The 15875-nt window shown below is 44.0% G+C and overlaps 1 protein-coding gene across 3 annotated transcripts in view; it reads left to right on the top strand.

The window, feature by feature from the left end:
- The window catches only part of Kank1 (KN motif and ankyrin repeat domains 1), a 203411-nt gene that overhangs the window by 74922 nt on the left and 112614 nt on the right, over positions 1-15875 (top strand). For all 3 annotated transcript variants that reach the window (XM_052762153.1, XM_052762154.1, XM_052762155.1), the window contains exon 2: positions 4172-4299. The gene's annotated coding sequence lies outside the window, so the exon portion shown is untranslated. The remainder of the gene's footprint in view (positions 1-4171; positions 4300-15875) is intronic.

Here is a 15875-nt window from a genome sequence, read left to right as displayed (position 1 = left end):
TACAAAAAATATATTGGAGGGGTGTGAAAGAGTGGTATTGCCATGTGTCATGGGATTTAACATTTTTTTTTTTAAAAGATTTATTTATTATGTATACAGTGTTCTGTCTGCATGTATGCCTGAAGGCCAGCAGAGGGCACCAGATCTCATTACGGATGGTTGTGAGCCACCATGTGGTTGCTGGGAATTGAACTCAGGACCTCTGAAGAGCAGCCAGTGCTCTTGACGGCTGAGCCATCTCTCCAGGGATTTAACATTCTCGTGTGCAGCTTTTCACAGTATAGCTCCTTATGTTTCATATGATTAGCCTGCGACTTTTTCCAGAAAAATACCAAATGGCGTGTGAAAAGGTATCCAAGTCAGTGTTGTTTTACAATCAAAGCTTAGAAATTATTTCAGCGAGTCAAGGGGGTTTTAAAATGAAATCTCATAAAGTCATTAAAATAAAGGTGTAGAAAACTATTAAATGACAGTGCTTCCATGAAAATAAATGGGAAAATCCAGTTACAAATAATACCAGATAATTCTTGTTTGTGTGTTATGTTTATAAATTGGCCATGTATAACTGGAAACTTTTCTGTGTCCCACCCGGCCCTCAGCAGCTTATAAAATAATCACTTAGAGGCTTAATATTAATTACAAACTGTTTTGTCTATGGCTCAGGCTTATTGCTTGCTAGCTATTACATTTTAAATTAACCCATTTCTATTAATCTATGTATCGCCGTATGTCTCGTGACTTTACCTGTGTTCCATTACGTCTTGCACCCCACTCCCACCCCTGGCGTCTGTGTCTCCCTGACTCCGCCTTTCTTCTCCCTGTATCTCTCTTGGATTACCCGTCTGGCTATATGCTGTGTTGCCATTGGCCAAAACAGCTTCTTTTTTAGCCAATTTGTAGCAACACATATTTACGGCATACAGAAAGACCATCCCACAGCACCCATGCATATATATACCAAAGTGAGAAAAGATTCAACAAGATGCTAACAGCACTTAAAAAGTTTTATCTCTTGAATTTTCTCAACTTATAGTTGAGAACAAACACTAATTTTTTTGGTTTTTCCAGACAGGTTTTCTCTGTGTAACAACATCTGTCCTGGAACTCACAGAGATCCACCTACCTCTCTCTGCCTCCTGAGTGCTGGGACTAAAGGCATGCCCCACCACCTCCCAGCTTAGAACAAACACTATTTTGAAAGATGAAAACATCTTACTTTAAAAATAATTGAGCATTAACTGTATAAATTACCCAGCATTGGGCTGTCGGTTTGACACAGCGTCGTATCTGGTTTCTTTTATCTGTGTGAGTAACCATCGTGTTCCAGCGTTCTTGACAGTGGAAAGTGCTGAATGGTTCTGTGAGATTTCTTCGGGAGACAATACCAGGCAGGCAGGGTGATGTTAGCAGAGCAGGGTTTGGCAGCTAGGGATTGAACTGTCACATCCAGCTGGTGGTGATATTTTGGGGAGCTGGTGGAAACTTTAGGGGCTGGGAGCTGGCTGGAGGAAGTAGCACATCCCTGGGGGGTATATCATCACGCACCACGCCGCATCCTGCCAGCTCTCTGTTTCCTGGCCCACCATGAAGTGAACCTAGCTGCTCCACCCTCTGAAACTGTTGGTCCAAATAAGGCCTCTCTCTCTAAGTTGTTTCCTTCAGGATTTCTCACACAGAGGAATGAAACTAAATAATTCGGGTGTTTTTGTCAGGATGTTAAGTTAGGCAGACCCCAGGGTTTGACAGTGACCAGCAGTTAACCTTAGAGTTCTTGGTAGGCAAGTCTATTGTTTCCATTTGCCCTTCCTGGTTTCTCTTCAGTCCCCTGCCACAGGCATCTTATGTCAGCCATATTGAAAGTTGCACCTGGGAGCCACCTGCTGCTTCCTGTTTCTCAAGGCTGAGGCCTGCTGTGAGCTTCTGTCCTGCCATGCTCAACTCGGCTGTTGGCATGGTTCTCTCACCTTTGCCGTGGTTCCATTTCCTCTCTATCAGTCACTCCTATATCCCTCAGCACGTCATTAAATCTTCTTCCTATCCCTGCTCAGGACCTTCCTTTAGGTTTTTGTTGTTGTGGTTTTTTGGTTGTTGTTGTTTTGTTTTTTGTTTTTGTTTTTTTTTGTTGAGACAGGGTTTTTCTATGTAGCCCTGGCTGTCCTGGAACTCAACATATAGACCAGACTGGCCTTGAACTCACGGAGATCCACCTGTCTTTGCCTCCTCAATACTGGGATTAAAGGCGTGTGCCACCACCATCCGGCCTTCCTTTAGTTCTCTTTGGGATAAAATTGTAGTCACCCATCATCTTTTCCCATGGCAAGTTATTGTCAGTGATGGTAAGAGCTTGGTTATGAGATGCAATTTGAAATTAGAGTATGTTCACTTTGGCATGAGATCTAATACATGTTGGACATACTTAAAATTCATCTCTTAGCTCCATGAGGCGATCCTTAGACTGAATTGTCTATAAGTGGTGCCCAGCCTTTTGACATTACCTCTCGATGTCTTCTAGAAATGTGCTGGGCCACATTCATATGCATCTCAGGACCTTTGTGACCTAGCAGGTTAGACATGCCTGGTACCCACTGGTCATTGAACCTGGGACACAAAAGTTGTATGCAATTGGTTAACAATATATTTCAAAACACACATATGTTGTGACTTACTAAATCCAGGCAGATATATCTCCTCAAACATTTATTATGTCTTTATGGTGAAAACTTTTGAATTTCTTTTAGTAAAAGAAACTTAATAAAGGCCTGTTGACTTCAAAGAGCATTGGCAGAGCTGACCCAGAAGAGAATTGACTTATAAAACTCTAATACCGTCTACACTGAAGTGAAAAACTTAATAATCACTTTTCAGCTGGACAGTTAAACTCGATCCACAATACCACTTTGGACAGTAATGTTAGGTGGTGTTTGAGGGTTACGGAAGGTGGATGATGAGCATTGCTGGGGCTGGAACCCCTAGCATGTACCTCACTAGGGGACATGATGGTTACATAGGCAGAGTGGAACAGTGCATATTTTTGGTAGTCGGACTAGTCTCACTGGAACAGACGGAACTGAAAGCTGCCAGCACATAGTTAGTGGATGATAGATCTTGGGAGAATTGAAAGCCAGCACAGGAGTTTATATTTGGCAGAAGACAAAATCTTTAACACCAAGGATCTGGGTAAAAGAGGACTCGGGGTTTAGAAGTTTTAAGGCTAGAGAGCCTTAGGGTTGGTGGTAGTCTGTAAGGTGGGATGGGAATGGCTGATGCTGTGGAGTACCTGTGGCGGGAGCAGTGAGACCAAAGATTGTACTGTTCTTATTTAACAGCAGCCTCTGGGATGCATGTTCTCATTTTATTGATAGCGAAGCTGAGACTTTCGGCAGAGCAGACATACTGGTTACATTCAGCAGAATGGTGGGAGCATGATTCATGCCTCTGATTTCATAGAGCAATGAGGATGTAAAAGTGGCATTGGTTCTTGATTGCATAGTCAAGAAAACCAAGAGCTCGGGGGCAAGGACAGTCTGTTCAAGGTTGTGCAGGTAATAGGAAGAGAGCAGACAGGTGGCAAACCACAGGAAGGGTCCAGGCTACAGGTCAAGAAGTCATAGACACATGCAGTGTGCCAATGGCTTTGGTACCAGGCAATGTTACTAAATCACTGCCACTAAAACAGAAGTTCAAGGGAAGATGGTGGCCGATGGGTGTTGGAATTGGCAATAGTGGAGAGCGTGGTTGAGTGACAGTCTCAAGGTTCTTATCCCGGGGAACTGCCACTTAAGAGTGTCGATGATGGAGTGGTCCCAGTATAAAATGACAGGAAACAATGTAAAGATTGGGGGGGCGGGATGTATGCTGACCTACCTATATCTTAGCAACTACACAGAAGACGGTAACAGCTGAGGATGAGAGGCGGTGAGGGACCAAGCCCTTTTCTTTGAAAGAATAAATCACCGGAAGAGTAGCAGCTAGCCTCTACCTAGAGCAGAGACTGGTTTTTGCATTTTCCTCAGTTCTTTATCCTGCTCCCACTCCCAGCAGGAGAGAAGTTGAGGTTGATTTTGGAAACGCATAGCTGACCCGAGTCATTGACTACCCCGGCTGGTCAGTCTCAACTTAGAAAGGAGATTGCTCCATCACACCTCCCTCAATGAGATCTTTTCCCTTTCAGAATGGTTGTCACCATACTGGATGGACTGCTGAGCTGCTGAGTTACGTCCATCTTCTCTGACCACACGAGGGAGTTGTCTGTGGAGTTGAAATGTTGATTGCGGTAACCTCTGACCTTACGTGATTAAGGTAAGGTTTTACTTTTTATCTTAAAGCCATCACAAAGTTGTCATGTTTGTGTCCTATAACTTTACTTTCTACAGACATCAATCCATTCCCTTCCACAGGTTTTTATGCTCTAATATTCCATTCAGAACACTCTTAATCTGAAAATGTATAAGAGTGCAGAAAATATTTTTATAGGATGAAATATGAGCAGGCTGTTTGACGCTGAAAAATAGAGGTGAAATATATTACTCCTCAGATTAAATCAATAAAATATTCCATTTCCATAAACACAGTATGCATAGGCTGGATTATACTTGAAAAAATTTATTAGCTCAAAAGAAGGATTATTAAGGCTACTTGAAATAAATGGAAATACTTAAATATTAATATATTGCTGGTTTAATTCAAAAGACAAAAGTAAAACCACAGGGAATTTAAAAGAAGAACACTGTCCCACTTTCAGAGATGTTAACATTGCATTGAGTTAGTGTCCCAATTTGTTTAGTGTGCGAGATTCAGCTCCTAGATTGGTTTAGCAGTGATGGACATTTACCACATTCTTGCCCTGTGCCAGTCTCCACAGCATCCCCTCTGTAGGCGTTAATTTATTGATTCCTATAAAAATTATTTCTTTTGTCTTTTTATTACTGTTTGTGCACGTGTGTGCATGCAAAGGTCAGAGGACCACTTCCAGGACTGTGGGGATCGAACTCAGGTCATTGGGTTTGCACAGCCCGTACATTTACCTGCAGAGCCGTCTTTCATGCCTGTCCGTTTGTTAACTCTTAATGATGCTGTGAGATCAGGGCTTTTGTCACCGTTTGCATCTAAGAAAACTGAGACTTTGGGAAAGTGACTTATCCATGCTTGTGTAAACTTGGGCTAGTGAAGCTGGGTGGTGGTGGTGGCACATGCCTTTAATCCCAGCACTCGGGAGGCAGAGGCAGGTGGATCTCTGTGAGTTCAAGGCCAGCCTGGTCTATAGAGCGAGAGCCAGGACAGGCTATAAAGCTACACAGAGAAACCCTGTCTCGGGAAACAAAACAAAACAAAACAAAAAACTTGGGCTACTGAAATAATAAGCCCCTCCATTAGGCTGTTATACACAGTTCAACAACACACCTTTTTACGTGACTGCGCAACGCTCCATCTCTCTACCCCATCCTTTTCTTGGCTGTACGTCACTTCTCTTTCTATAATTTTAGAAGCTTCATTATTGGGAGTATTTGTCATACACATGTATGATAGTTTCTGTAGGATGAATTGCTACCACCATGGCCTTGCCAGGGTTGATGGGACACTCTTCTAATTGGTTTTCAAAAAGCTGTGCCAATGTAGCTCCTTGGCTTCAGGATAGAGAAGTAACTGAGTATACCCAACAGCACTTGAAGATTGCAATTTGAATGACGCTGTCTTGGTTTTAAGATCCCAAAGGTTCTTGCAGGTATACCCTCTCCCACCCAGTATTCTAGAGACCGTCACATTGGCACTCTCTTTCTGTCATCACTTCAGAGTTGCAGGACAGTGCATAAGGGTGCAGGCTGGAGAGTAAGATGCCCGTCTTTAGACCATAGGAGGGCTATTCTGCCTCAGTTTCCCCGACCTCCCTTGTGAAACACTTTGGAATGGCCTCCCTTGGTACATGCTCAGTACTTCTCTGCTATAGCTGTCTTCCAGAAGTACATGCTCACACAATTAAAAAAACAAAACCAAAACAACAAAGGCTATACTTGTTTTGAATGAAATGTGATTGTTACCAAATTAGTAAATCACAGTAGAAACTAGACTGTGTCATACTTTTAGCATTAACTGTGACAAGCTGTAGCTCACACATAACCATTCCTGCCTCTGTATAATGGCAGAGTAGAAATAGGGGTAACCAGGCTCTTGCAGCTTTAAAGCTCCCATTGGACTTACACACACACACACACACACACACACACACACACACACACACACACACGCTTGCCCATACTCATTTGATCCTCTGCATAACTGTGAGGAAGGTGGAGCAGCTGTGACTGTGGCTCCCATTGGACTTACACACACACACACACACACACACACACACACACACACACTTGTGCATACTCATTTGACCCTCTGTATACCTGTAGGGAGGTGGAGCAGCTGTGACTAACCTAGTTTTACAGGGGAGGAAATTAACTTGGAGGATTAGGTGTTTTGCTCACTGCAGGTCATGGAATGGTCAGTGGCAGAGCTGGAAAGTACTCCAGACTTCTGTCTTTGTGTCCTTAATCCTCATTCTTGATGTTCCGTGCATAAGGATAAGCCGCAGAGTGAGTGGCGGGTGGGGAGAGCCAGGGCTGGAGATGTCCGGTAAAGGAAGAGCAAGACCAATGCTCCCTAGGAGAGGGCAGCAGAGTTGGGAGAAGGAAGCTTGGGCATGTTAGAAGTGTGACAGAGAACCACGTGGAGAGCAAGTGTGCATAAATGCAGAAGTTGAGGACTTCGGAGCTAAGAGGGCTGAATAAAGATCCAAGGCAGAGGATTTCCTCTCTTGCTGTTTGAGTCAGAATCTTGTATCCCAGACTTTAAACTCCCTATGTAGCCTAGGCTGACCTGGAACTTCTTTTAAAAAATTATTATTGTTTCTGTTGTTAGTGTGATCTCTCTCTCTCTCTCTCTCTCTCTCTCTCTCTCTCTCTCTATATATATATATATATATATATATATATATATATATGTGTGTTCAAATGCATGTGCACATGTGTGTTCTTGCATGTAGAGGTCAGCTGTCAACCTCAGATGTCATTCCTCAAGACCCTTCTACCCTGATTTTGAGACATGATCTTCACTGGTCTGGGGCTTTCTGATTAGACTAGGCTAGCTGGCCAGTGAGCCCCAGAGATGACACGTCTCTGCCTGCTCAGCCCTGGAATCAGAAGCATGTGCCACCATGTGTAGCTGTTTATGTGAGTGATGGGGATACAAACTCTGGATCTTTGACTTGTGCAGAACGCACTTTACCAAGTGAGTCACCTCCCCGACTCCAAATCGATCACTGAGACAGAAAGTGGGTTTTCTCAAAGCCAAGAGCGCACAGCCCGGGAGCTCTGAGGATTAAAAGGAACGTTTATGAGGAATGAATACTTAAAACTTCTGTGTAACCCTGGCAGACCTCAAATTGGGATCCCCTGCCTTAACTTCTCTTAGTTGGGATTACGGAACTGCACCACCATGTCTGATGCCGAGGCTCTTCCAAAACAGAGGAATTAAATGTTGGTGAAGACCTCAAGAGTGGTAGGGTGTGGGATTTAGATCAGAGGAAGAGGAAATGCTCAGCAAGACCGAGACAGAACCGTGAGAGGGCTCTGCTGTGGTGGAGGCTAGACCAGGCAGTGTGGCCCAAGACTCCACTTGTGGTGCTGAGGAAGGCTTACCAGCATCTGAAGCCACTGGGAAGGATGCAGATGCTTCTCGGGCTCAGCCCGAGACAGGCACAGACTCTATCGCGAAAGCGTGTGAGGAAAGTGGAGTTCCCCACTGCTGTGGGGTGAAAAGACTCCACCTATGGTGGCGCTGTTTCTGGTGTCCAGCGGCTGTCAGGCTGTGTTCCTGGTTTGCTGGAGTCAGGGACAGTTTTGACAGCTGCTCAGGTGACACACAGACCCTTGACTGGTGGAGTAGCAGGGAGAGCTAGCTAGGGTTTGCCTTGAAAAGCCTTTGTTCAGGGCTGTTCTTCGTGGTGCTTTCCTGAATATTGAAATGATGTTGGACTCAGTGGATACTTCCAGAACCCATCTTTTTTTTTTTTGGTTTTTCGAGACAGGGTTTCTCTGTGTAGCTTTGCGCCTTTCCTGGAACTCACTTGGTAGCCCAGGCTGGCCTCGAACTCACAGAGATTCGCCTGCCTCTGCCTCCCGAGTGCTGGGATTAAAGGCGTGTGCCACCACCGCCCGGCTTTCCAGAACCCATCTTACCATTGTGTAGTTCTCCAGCCTACACTGAGCCTCTGCTCCAAGGCAACTTAATAGACCAATGGTTCTCAACTTCCCTAGTGCTGCAACTCTTTAATACAGTTCCTCATATCATGGTTTATTATATAAAATTATTTCGTTGCGTCTTCATGACTAATTTTGCTGCTGTTATGAATTGTAATGTAAATGTCTGATATGCAGGATATGTGTAATGTAACTATCTGATATCAGTGGGGTTGTGTCTCACAGGCTGAGAATCACTTAATATTATATAGCATGACTCTCATTTCATGATGGGTTTTTTTTTTTTCCTTAAAGATTTGGCTGTTTTTAAAAAATTATTTATTTTTTACTTCATGTGCATTGTGTGTTGCCTACATGTATGTCTGTGTGAAGGTGTTGGATCTCCTGAAACTGGAGTTGCAGGCAGACGTGAGCTGCCATGTGGGTGCTGGGAATTGAACCAGGGTCCTCTGCAACAGCAGCCAGTGCTCTTAACCGCCGTCTGAGCCATCTGGCTTTTTTGTTTTTGCTCATTTGGTTGTTTGAGAGAGAGTCTCACTGTAGCTCAGGCTAGCCTCAAAACTAGTCATCTCAAAAGTACAACTTTATTATTAAGAATAATGTGTATTGTCAGAGTTTAAACACAAAAATTCACCTGCTTTTATCAGTTACAAAGAGCAAAACTTCCTCCACGCCAATAAGTCACTACTTTGTAGTTATCAAAAGTGATTGGGGAGTTGATTTTAGAGGTGTACTGTACTTAACACATCTCTTTAGAGATGTTTGTTAATATCCATCCTTCTAACTGTATGTTTGAGGCCAATCTATGTTTTTCCTTACTAAAAACCAATAAAGAGGCTTCTCCATTCTGTTACCTGGAAGGCTAAACTATGTAAAAGGTCTCTCTTTCCATATCTGTCTTAACACTGGAGAAAAACGTGTTTAGAACATAATAAGGGGCAGGGGAGATGGATCAGTGTGTGAAGGTACCAGCTGCCAAGCCTCAGGAGTTCTAGCCCTGAGACTCATACAGCAGAAGGAGAGCACTGACTCTCACAAGGTGTCCTTAGACATTCGTGTGTGCAACATGGTGCCTGAATACACTATCCCCCACCCCCCCACAAAATAAATAAATGTTTTAAAAGATGGGGGCCTGATGAGATGGCTCAGCAGGTGGCCTCTGCTGCCAGGCCTGATGGCCTGTGTTCCCTCCCCAGGACCCACACGTAGAAGGAGAGAACCATCTCCTGCCAAGTTGACCTCTGACCTCCACACATGGGCCAGCACATGCTTCCCCTCCTAAGAAATGCATGCAATTAAGGCAATAACCAAACAAAGTGCGCGGAGCTTTATGGACATGGGGACTGTTTCTGATGCATTCATATTTGTGCTTTTGTAGAGTTTTCTGTCCATGCACCTTGCCCATGTCTCTAGAGAAATGACTATTTTTGTTTCTGCTTCACCAGAATGTTTTTCTTCTCAGTTGGCCTACTATAGAAGTGTTAGTCATTTTTTGGGGCCTTGAATCATGCTTAGTGCTTCTGACTATATGTAAACATTTTAGACAGCCGAGTATTTATTTTCCTTTCTTATTCCTGCGTAGATTTGTTTGGAAGCAAGAATGTGGTAGTCTTTGCTCTGTTGTAATCACTTTCAGGTGTGGTCCCACTGGGCACACCCTGACATTCTCTTTATCAAGGCCTGCAAGGTGGGACACGATCTGGCTGTGCCTGCTCTCCATCCCCACCTCCTGTCACCCTTGAACACTGTGTTCCAGTGCTTGGCCGCCTCTCGGGGCAGGGAATGAATGAATGTGCACGTGTACACACACACACACACACACACACACACACACACACACACACACACACACACACAGGCCTTGCAGCTGAGTGCTCACAGAAGCAGTTCTAGAATGAAGACTCAGGTCCTGGTGCTTGGGGATCACTTGGCTTCTTGTTCATTAACTCTCAACTGGTTACTTTGCAGACTTACTGGCTTGTGACTTTGGACTCATCTTCATAATAATGCGTACCCGAGAGCTGTTAGGATTAAGTCGGTCCATTCATGCAGAACTCTTGGAAACCTCCCCCTGTGTTCACATCCCTGCGCTTCTCACCGTCCTCATCTTTCAGGCTCCAGTTTAGACTTCCCCTGAGAGTGTCCTGCTGTCGAACCAACCGCCCATCATTCTCTGCAAAATGCTCTTACTTCACAGTCTTGTCTTTTTTCCCTTTGAGCACTTAGCAGTTGCAATTATTTTTTATTTAATTTCCCCCTGTGACTCCCATGGGGTAAGGATTGTGTCTGTAACGGGGTGTCTAGTGCTTTACTTTCTGTATTTAGAAGACATGAACCGGAACAATATTCCAACCACCAGACTGCATGGAAATTTACTTACATTTTCTTATTGTTGTTTTATGACTTTGGCATTTTAAATACATGCACTTGAACTTTAGCTTGAAGTACTATTTGAGATAGGCATTTTCCCCTTTAAAGGAGTAGCTCAATGAAACCCTTTCAAGTCTCAAACTATATGTCCTTGGGGACTCACAGTAATTTTGTTTCTTTCGAGTGCTTCTCTATATGAAAAGTAAATGCAGAAACTGTCCATAGATTTGAGCCAAATTCCTGGTGAGTGTGCTGGCCGGGTGCTAGGAAAGATGATCCTGGGGTCATCCCTCAGGGCCCTGCTTCTAAGAAAGAGGGAAGGAGGTGACGCTGACTTGGGGACTGGGACCAGTGGCTCAGTGTCCAATGCTTCTAAGCTTGCTGGGTGTTTTAGGCAATCTTGTTTCAGGAAGTTCTGTCTACTTAGAAATCACTGGAACTGGGAAACTTAAGCACTCTGGTATTTAAAGCCCTTTCCCAACTCAGTCTTCCCTCTAGGTGAACTAAGTGTTAGGACTTGGGAGTTTAAAGAATAAAAATGTAGTACATGTTCAGAAACCAAATAGAGGATTGGAGAGTTGGCTTGATGGTTAAGAGCACTTATTGCTCATGCAAAGGACCTAGGTTCAATTCCCAGCAGCTACATGGTGGCTCACAATTATAACTCTAGTCCTAGGGAATCAAATTCCCTTTTCTGTGGTACACACACACACACACACACACACACACACACACACACACACACACACGCACGGCACCCATACACATAAAACAATAAAAATCTAAAAATATTTTTAAAGAAGAAAACAGACAAGTATCCTGCCTCCTGATTTCTCTCTCCTATAACGCTGCTGAGTTTCTTGTGTGCCTTACCAGTCTCTCTCTCTCTCTCTCTCTCTCTCTCTCTCTCTCTCTCTCTCTCTCTCTCTCACACACACACACACACACACACACACTCACTCACTCACTCACTCACTCACTCACTCTCCCTTATCTATGCACTTGCATGGTTTTCTGAACAGCATCAAACCCCCACTTTCTTGTACACATCAATGGGTGGCTTTACTAACACTCGCTGCCTTTGTCTCTGGGCTGGCAGCCTCCTAGAGAAGTCACCAACTGATGCTTTCCCAGGCTTTGGAACACCAGACCCCACTTAGTCTCTGCGACTCACTGGAAGCAGTCTTCAGAGGCCAGACGCTCTGGCACATTCCAGGATGTGGCATAATCTGATAATGATTTCTGTCTCCCAGGAAGAAATGGAGATTTGGGCAGTGTATGAATGGGAGAGAAGTGAATTCTTCTGAGTTCACGAGGCTGAAAATTTAGCTACAGTTTTCACTGGATTATGACATAGTTTGATTTCCCAAGAAACAGGACGGCAGGTGGAGTCCAGGCAGGTCATAAAATCTTTCATAGCCGCGCTTCTTACAAGTTCCCTGTGCCCATTTCCATTTGGTACTGGGAGATAGAACCCTGTGTCTTCCATGTGCTGAGTGATGCCTCAGCCCTGGCTGCATCTCACCCCTTTCTCCTGCTTTTCTTACCCCGTGAGAACAGAAGATAAATTTGGGGTGGGTGAGGGTGGTGGACAAAGTTGACTCCTGGCTGTGCCCTTCACACTGGCTCTAGAGAGCACCTAGTTGACTAGCCTGGCTCTGATGGATGGCACTCAGCCCTGAAAACTGCAGGGCTGGCTGTAAGTGATGGGGGCTGTGGACTTCCACAGAACTGCACTTGTAGGGTTTTCCACAGTGCCCAGCTTATCACCCTGGAGAGGCAAGTCTCATTGCTTAAGGGGACAATTTACGGCTATGGCCTCATCTCCATGTTTTAGCCCTTTATGTTTTTCTGCCTCTTAATAAAATGGGAAGTCACCAAGCAATTAAATAATAGTGTAGTTTTCAGGCAGGAAGTGGAAAAAGGCTAACCAGGGGGAAAAGGCTAACATGATTGACAGAGGCTGGTAGGAGATTTACATTGAGAATAACTCGTTCCTCAAATCTTTCTTCATTTTTCTGGTGGGAATTATGGGGTAAATCATTGACCGGGAGGATGGATGATTAAAAATGCAGGAGTTATGATTTCTTTTTGACTTTGTAAGTCTCTAAATCCTCCAAGTTAACGTGGAATTTTCATTTCAAAGTGTGAAGCAGTGTGCCCAGGATTAAGTGAGCCCCTGGGACTGTGACGTCTTAGAGTGTTAATTAGCTGAGCTTGTTTATATGTCCTGGGATCTTTTAAGAAAATATGGAATGAGGGACAAAACCCAGGGGTTTGCTTTTCACTTCCTGAACTGAGATCCATAACTGTAGACGTCCTAAAATATTCAAAAATATCGGGTGAGGTTTCTGTAGTTTCTAAATGTTTAAAAATAGCCTTGGTAATTTTTTTCACGCTGTCAGCGTATTTACAGTTGTATCTAATATAATAACTCGAGTTTACTTCATTTCTCAGAGATCACACCTCTCTTAAACATTCTTCATATCTGTTAAAGCAAGAAATTACAATATCCTTCTTAAGTCCTGGGTGTCTTACTAGGTGCAGAAAATCAGATCCAGGGCGACAGTGATCGTAGCCAGTAACTGCTGCCTTGTTTTCCACTGGAAAAGGAGAAATTCTTCCCACCTCCCCCCTCCATCCCCCCAAGATGTCAGGGACCACAAACTGCAAGGGATGCAGAGACCGGAAGTGAAAGAAATGTCCACGCCTCTCAAGTCTCCTTTTCCTCACAATCTTCAGCGTTAAGTAATGACACTTAAGGCACAGTTTTTAAAAACTGAACATAAAATCTGAATGGTTCAGATTCCATTCCAATCACCCTTCCTCTACCACATCGTGAAATGCATTTGGTTGAGGCCCTCTGGTAGGTGCAGACCACGTCCACTGAAAGAATTCAGGGTAGAGGTATGTGAATGTGCACATCATCCTTTTGTGTTATAGAAACAATTGAAAGATGCTTTGAAAAACTGCCTGAAGTTGAAGTTTCCTCTCCTCTCCCCCATCCTCCTACCCCACAATAATCACATTGAAATGACCCAAAGAAATGCGTGTAAGTTTTAATAGTTGGTACCTGTTGACAAAGGATTAACTAGGAATTAATATACCTGAGCTCTCAGGAAATAAAGTGTTCTGGTGTGCATTTCTCCTGGGGAGACTGGAGGCCTGAGATCTAGGCTTACCGCAGTCGGTAAGACAAGAACCCCAGGAATACACTGCAGCACTCTCCTGCCCTTCCTGATGTGCCCCTGGAGAGGGCACCCATGAGAGTTAACCCAGAGGACAGGGGGACTGTTTATTTCTAAAACCTGATAAAGGGGGACCAGAAGGCTCTTCTGGCAAACTGCCACAGCCTGATCTCCTACCGAAGGTCCTGTGCATGGACTCTGGAAGCAGCAGCCTCGCTGCAGGTTCTTAACAGAAAGGAGGGAGGACACGGAGCCTCTTTGGTTGCACGTGTCTGGATCAGGTTTGGATAGACATGAGTAAGAACAGTCAGAACACAGCCCTGACTGAGTGAACGCACTCATTTGCCAGGCATGTATCCCCACTGCATGGGACCCAGGATTACATAACTCCTGATTTGGAGTGTGTCTCCTCTCCCCTCACCGTGGTCCTTCGCTCAGGGCATTGCTCAGACTGGCAGCGAGATGCCGAATGTCCTCATGTAAGCTGTTCCGTCTCACTGTCTCACTGTTCTGCTGTCCAGCTTTTCCCATGTGACATGTCAAAAGAGAATTGGTGATTTGGTCTCTTTTTGAAAAATGATTTATTTTATGTATATTTAATTTATTTGTATATATCTGTGTGTCTGACACATGGTATGCAGGTGCCTGTGGAGGCCATAAAGAGGGCATTGATGCCTGACTTACAGGTGGCTGTGAGCTGCCATATGGGTGCTGGGAACCGAACTCAGGTCCTTTGAAAGAGCAGCAAACGTTCTTAATAGTGGAGCCACCTCTCCAACACCAATGAAGTATTCTTACCTTTGTGCTATTTCTCACGCTTTATTTTTAATAAGATAAAATTTTCATAGTACAAAAATTAATGGATGTGCCACTGCCATCTCTGTTTTCAAAGCCTTTTATCATCACGAAGAACATCCTGGGTGCAGAAGCATCACTTGTTATTCCCTGCCAACCCAGCCTCCGACAATCAGTAATCTGCCTCAGTCTCTGTGAATTCACTAATCCTGAACATTGCACATAAATGCTGTTATACACTAGTGTGATTTTTTTTTTGTATCTCATGTCTTTCAGTGGGTGTGTTTCCAGAGAGTTTAGGCATGTCATTGTATGTATCAGCTATGTTTGGGGCTGAATGATACTCCATTGTATGTGTATACCATTATGTATTATGTGTGTTCATCTATTCATCTCTTGGACTTTCTTTTCTGTTTGACTGTACCACTCAGACGTTCAAGTGCTTGCATCACTCTTTCTCATGTCTCTGGGTTGTGTATCGAGAAGTGTGCTGTGTCCTACAGGAATTCTGTTGAAGTGTTTTGAGAAACTAGCAAAAGTGTTTTCCATAGCAGCTGAACTGCTTCATTCTACCATAGAAGGGATTTCCCATTTCTTCACATCCTTGCAGCTCATTATCCTTTATAACTATCATAGCTACCTTTGCGACTATCAATAGTGGCCCACTGAGTTGTATTTCTACGCAACCTGTGGCATGGATGAGTTTTTCCATGTGCTTCTTGGCCATTTATATGTTTTCTTTGGAGGAGTGTCTGTTCAAGTCCTTGCCTGTTTTTTTGTTTTTTTTTTTTAGTTGGATCATTTATCTTTTGATTGTTGAGTTGTGGGATTCCTTGCATATTCTGGATGTTTGCCCCTATACTGATTACAGACATATTTCTTTGGTTTTTTTACTTTCTTTGTTATGAAGAAGGTCGGATTTTGGTGGAGTCTGAGTATCTGAGAATCCATTGCCGAAAGTTATGCATATTTCCCGATATACTTTTTTTTTTCAAGCGGTTTGTTCTTTTCCCTTTGATACTGAAATCACTAAGTGATTTGGGGTTAATTTTTCATGTGGTGGGGGATTGTGCCCAATGCCACCCTTCCGCATAGTAAGTTTGCCCAGCATTGTTCGTTGACACTGTCTTTGCTCATTCAGTGGCCTCTGCATTTTGTTGAAAGTCTCTGGTCTGTGTGTCTGTCCTTACACCAGCACCATGCTGTCTCATCACTACCACTCTAAGTGGGGGGTGGGGGTGTCTACATTGTGGTATTTTTCAGCATTGTTTGGATTGCT

Source organism: Peromyscus californicus, unplaced genomic scaffold, assembly GCF_007827085.1.
Source record: "Peromyscus californicus insignis strain IS unplaced genomic scaffold, ASM782708v3 Scaffold_4__1_contigs__length_199733344, whole genome shotgun sequence".
NCBI lineage: Eukaryota > Metazoa > Chordata > Mammalia > Rodentia > Cricetidae > Peromyscus > Peromyscus californicus.
The sequence above is the reverse complement of the archived record's forward strand: the minus strand, read 5'-3'. Positions and strand labels throughout refer to the sequence as shown.